Below are 6,000 nucleotides of genomic sequence, written 5' to 3' on the forward strand. Positions count from 1 at the left end.
GTCTTCCAAGTTCATTGGAAATAAATAACTATCGCTTATAGTACATCAAATGCTAAAGAGTGCATTTTCATTATTTTATTTTAGTACTTGGTAAGTCTTTCGGGGGGGGGAGGGTCCGGACCCCCTCGACCACCCTAAATACGTCCTTGCCATGTTATATGATAGCACTCACTACCCTTTCTTCTGGATTTGAACACATTTCAAATTATGGACACACTTTATGTTTCACCAATGGAATGTGAACACGAAGAAATGTTTTGCGTTTTCCCACACATTTTCATAAATTTCACTTCCTTATCTTATAAATTTCAGGAGGAACAAAGATTTGTAATCTTGGAGGGACTTTATGGACACTCTGTACATATTTTACATGCTAATTAATAGCCAATATTCTTATTACTATTATACTGTATTGATTAAAACACAATGGGACCTATGAGGCCATGCGCTTTGTAAAAACGTAATATTTTATATTACGTTTTCTTCAGGAGCATTAAACATTCTGACATCTTCAACTGTGTATCGTGTCATAGCCCTAATGGCTTGGCACTCGCTCACACAAGCCCCCCCCCCCCCCAAGGATTGCGATTGAGGTGCGGACCTGACCAGATCAAGATTGAATATACTGCGCATACAGTGCAGTACGGACATACGCGATATCCATATTATGATCATGTGCTCGACGGACCTGGCTCTGCAGCACACTTTTTTCCTTTGGCCTGTCCGGATTAACGAGGTTTTACTGTATGTTTATAGGCATAATATCATGGAATTTGACAATGGTAGAGTAGTTTAAGACACAAGGGAAGATGGAACTTACTCCGTTCGTGCATTCAGAGTCTCTCTCCCCTCTCGATGATCTCCAGATCTACTCTGATCTAATCTAACCGTTTCCGATCACTGCCGTCAGATTTTTGTTCTCTCCGGATACTGCAAAATAACCCCTCATTCATCCAGGCAGTGATCGGACATTTGCTTGCCAAACTCAATTCTCTAGGGCCCGGGACATTATGTCCTATAAAACTGTAAAATATGTATGTAATTATGTCATATAAATTGGAAAATATGTCATGAAAAATTACAAACATGTCAGAAAATGCAGAAATATTCCCAGTAAAGCCAAAAATATGCACAACAGTACTCTCGAATTTCTCCCATACCCGATAGAGTAGAGTAGGGGCTGTAATGTACCGAATGCTATTTTTACTTTTGTCTGATATTTGTGAAAAGCGAAAAAGGCAAAGAAATGAGAACGAAACTTCGTTACTTCCCGTGCAACAATGAGAGAGAACATTTTTCCTCAATAATGTTTGCATGGCTATCAATTGTCGGCGGGATAAAAAAATGGGGGTGGTCTGTACTAAGAAAACACGGCACCTTTCTTCCTCCGTAATTTCCATATCCTGCCATCGACAATATGAACTATCCGTTGTTCTAAAAGCTACGAAGAAAAAATTATGAAGTAACCGATTATGTGCGAGAGAATTACGAAATTATACAGAAATGTGTCTTATTACAACAAAATTGAAGAAATATGTTGTAAAAACGTGAAATTGGTGAAATGTGTCAAAATATGCTTTGTCAAGTTTGTCTATTTCGGCGGATTTTCGTCAGATATGTAAAGATCTCATCCCAATATTAGATCCGAAGCCAAATCAAAAAAATGTTGTAATAGAGCCCGGAAGTTCAGGCATTTACTTTCGTTAAAATAGGCTGGCAAAAAAGCATTTATAATGTGGTAAATAGGCACTAAAAATGAAAAAAAAGGCGAAATAAACCGAAAAAAGGCACATTTAGAAGTCGCTTATTTTTATCTATAATTTCTGGCAAAATGTTAAAATCTAAATTGGGAAGAGCATTTCAATTTTCTCCGTCTTGATTGCACATAACTACAAGGTACTTTTTAAGTTATCAACATTCATTGATAGTCGTCTGTCAGAGAGAATGTTTTTCATAACAGAAAATGATCTTTCTACTTCGACAGAAGTTATTGGAGCATACATATAACAAGCTAATGTAGCTGGACTCATTTTGGTAACAGCATTTTCACCTTTTAGAATATCACAAATTGTTTTCAATTGTTTCAAGTCCTCATTTGCACTCACTACCTGTTTGCACTTTTCCGCAACAGCTGACCCCTTTTCTCCTGGCACTTCCATCATCTGCTGCATAGATTCCTCGAAGATTTTCATGGATGCTATAATTGTAATTGTCTCTGGCAATGCACCATAATGTGCAAAAGTAAACTTCAATAGCACAGGAGTTTTTTCACTTCACTAATTGAAGCCGCTTCATTTTCTGGAAGAGCATCGATCACCTCACTGATTTTTTGAAGGTTATTAGCATAATATATAGCTGCTGATATCCAGGTTCCCTATCTCGTCAAGACTGGTTGCTGAGGTAAACTAAGCTCAATCGCAACTTCCTGAAATTTTCGGGTTCGAGAGGGAGATTTCAGAAATATCTTCTTTGTGTTCGAAATCAACCTGTCCACTTCAGCAGTCAATCATGCACAAGAAATGTTAACCGAAAGGCAATATCCTGACTCAGCATGAAATACTTTTTTCTCACACTTTTCTCCTTCAGCAATGTTGAAACATGCGTGAGTTCAATATTACTTAAATAAGGCGAAAATTATTCACATAATAAACGGAAGAAAAATAAATGCCAACAACGTTTTTTGGGAGAAAAATAATTTATATACACAATTTTTTTAAGAAAAATGTCAAATTTCATTGAAAAAGGCAAAAAAGGCATTATAATTAAAAATAGGCAGTGGGGTCCCAAATAGGCAAAATAGGCAAAATGAAAAGGCTTCCAAAACATTCGAAACAACATAAGAAACGTATATCCGGAAATTTTTTATCAATATATGCAGTAGATAAAAAGAGGCATTTTGCCAAACTTCCGGGCTCTAGTTATAACAAAGTCCGGGCCCTACTCATCACGCTTCAGTTGCGAGACTCATACCTGCACCAACGGTATTCGTTCACACTTTGAAACCAATTTTACAACTTTCGAATTGTAATTAGATTCGTGAGCTACCTTTTCATCTATCATTCTGCTTCTCATCGTTATCACTCCATCTAGGCAAAGTTCTGCAAGGCATTCCTCATCTCTTAGCGTTACTATGTTAAACCATATTCTTCGTTACATTGAGCAAGTTCTTGCGATGCACTAGTTGTCGCTTCAAGTGTGGATCTTCCATTGTTGGTTTGTCTGCATATAGCTTCAATTGTTTATTTGTGTATATCAAATGCCATAAGAAACCTGCACTCCCATTGGCTAATTCATTCTGAGCGCGGTGTCTTGTTACTGCCATATCTTTGCACTCTACAGTTTGTGTGTGCGCGGAGAAGCCACTCGGGCAACAACTGGAAACCGTCGCGGACAGTTACGGATACCGTAAGCCTAACGTGGCTATGTTCTTAGTGGCGTGTTATCGTGACACCAGCTGCAAAATTTGTGTAAAACAGTTTTCCCTAGACAGGAGTGCAGGGAAGTGTGATTTCGTGTTGTGTGTATAAATTATAATACATAAATATGGTCATCAGTGTGTACCTGTATTTTTCTTTACAACTCCAAGAAGATTGCGGTGAACTTAGCCCTACAATTGACACAATCCATTCCAGAGAGGTGTAAGTAGTAACCTACAATTTTGCTTACATTTAAATCCTGCCGACTAGGATCATCAATCATAAATGGTCCTACCGGACCGAATTCATCGTTCATAAAAATGGTACTCAGCGGACCGGATTTCGCAACATGGTTGTTTCCAAACAGAAGTTACAGCCAAAATAATGAGAGCGTGAGTTTCAAGATCGGAACTCTACACCCTGGACTGCATTTTGCAGACTAACGAGGCTCTGGCGACTGGCCTTATGGCCAGTATAATTCTGTGTGCTGTCCTGTGTCTTGTACTTATGTGTGCTTAGTGCCTCTTTACAGCCTCAGCTTTTAACCGGTCTGAAAATTTTTGTTGCGACACGACATTACAGTTATGTTATTTTAGTTATCGTAAGGGGCTGTACCCCGTATAAGGTGACGGGTGCAAACTAGCCTAAGTGCTGACGCACCCAAAATTTTAAATTCAAATTATTTCGCAAACACTTTCAATCAAATGGTGGATATTCGTACATAATTTTTTATAACTTCGGTAAGGGGGGTCAAAGCCAGTTGAGCTCATGCCTGGTTACGCCAATGCATACATAATGTACTTTTCTGAACGTTGCTTCTGACGTTTGTGTCTGCATTATTCAATAACATATCTGGATATTCGGGAAATGCAGTTTTTGCATACTTTACAGCAATGGATAATCAAGACGTTCTGTACTCTAATACCGAGGGGTGACTTCAAAGTGGTTCAGATATTTGAATCTGTGGGTGTAGATAGTGATTGGAGCATCCCACAGAGTGTACAATGGATATTATATACAAAGGTACCCTGTATATTGGAACATACATAAGGGTATATCGGGGATGTGGAGTTAGGGTCCAAGCATTCACAATCTCGGCTATTTGTAGAACTGATGTGATCAGCACCAGGCTCCGGCCACCTTAATACCCCTCTCCCATCAGGTTCATATTTATCAGAGGCTGGATGAACCCAAGAGCCGATTTAGGCAGGAACATTCTTGATAACATTCTTCTTGGAATCGAACCCTGGTCTTTCGTGTGCCAGTCAGACGCTGAGTTATCATACTATTTATATTTTTAATTATGTCTCTTTTGGATAAACGCGACGATGAGGATGAGTGTGAGTAATGGTCCAATGCAATTGATGAGAGAACTTTTAAAAATGAAGATTGCGGGCATGTCTCTCATATCCCACCTGGGTTTCCTCTCCGAAGCTTTCAGGTTAAGACCTGGCTGTTATTTCATCAATTTAATCTAATCATCAATCATTCTGCCTCCCCGATGGCGAAGTGATAACGACGTCACATTGTAATCAAGAAGTCCCGGGCTCGATACCGGGCGGAGGCACATAGTGGTTCGGATCCCACTTTAAACTGTAAGTCCAGTCCTGATTAGCCTTCTGTGCATAATGTGGACTTAAAAACAATAACTCATCATGCATCCTCATCGTCGCGATTGGCAGAAAGGCGATACTAAATCTGAAGTAATACAAAACAGATACAAGCAAGAGAGCAAAAATTCCTTTTCTATTTGACTTATCCAGGCATGTCAAACGGATGTGTGCCCGATTATTCATGTGTAGGTCACGTGGTTTGTCGTAATTGCTACGTTACTCCATTAGTGGTCGTTTAAAACCTGTATATGTTGCATACACTGAGGGAAAAATTGTATTTCCCGAGAGGGCTCGTAGGGTTGCCCCATTGGCATAGTGGTAACACCATCGCTTGTAATTGAGGGGTCGTGGGTTCCATACCCAGTGGAGGCACACAGTGGCTCGGATCCCACTTTAAACTGTGGGCCCAGTCCCGATTAGCATATCTGTGGCTTAACTGGACTTTATAAACAAAAGAAAACTCGTAAGGGCTTGTAGCGTCCAAGCGAAGCGTCGAAGTTAAGCGTCAAAGAGGGAAACGTTTTAAAGAAACGTATTTGACTTCATGGCCTCATGTTAAAGTTTGTGCTGTGACATTCTGTAAATGTTGTCTGCAAGACAATAGATGAGAAAGAAACGTATGTTTATAAATAGAAACGAGACCGAGAACATGTTAGACTTTCTCGTACAAGAGACGAGACGAGACTGAGTGGCAAAGAATCAAACCAGGAGGGTATCACGCCCCCTCCCACCCATATGCTATTTAAATAACAAATATATATTGGTTCAACAGGTAGTTGCAATGTTTACAAGTCAACATTTCTAAGTCGTCCAATGTGGCACACTGGGTAAAACAGGACACTAACGATTTGGAGCTGAGGAATTGTTCACTCTGAAAATAAATAGAAGATCTTGTACTCACCCACTGATTGGAGATGCATTGCGTGAAATCGAGGGATAATCCTGTTATCTTCTCCACAACCCGTTCAGAG

General features: G+C 39.6%; 1 protein-coding gene across 1 annotated transcript in view; it reads right to left on the minus strand.

Moving 5' to 3' along the window:
- The window catches only part of LOC146004630 (neurensin-1-like), a 318,268-nt gene extending 312,268 nt beyond the window's left edge, over positions 1–6,000 (minus strand). The window contains exon 1 of the mRNA XM_083143521.1: positions 5,931–6,000. The gene's annotated coding sequence lies outside the window, so the exon portion shown is untranslated. The remainder of the gene's footprint in view (positions 1–5,930) is intronic.

Source organism: Lepisma saccharinum, chromosome 22 (assembly GCF_977018435.1).
Source record: "Lepisma saccharinum chromosome 22, izLepSacc3.1, whole genome shotgun sequence".
NCBI classification, from domain to species: Eukaryota; Metazoa; Arthropoda; class Insecta; order Zygentoma; family Lepismatidae; genus Lepisma; species Lepisma saccharinum.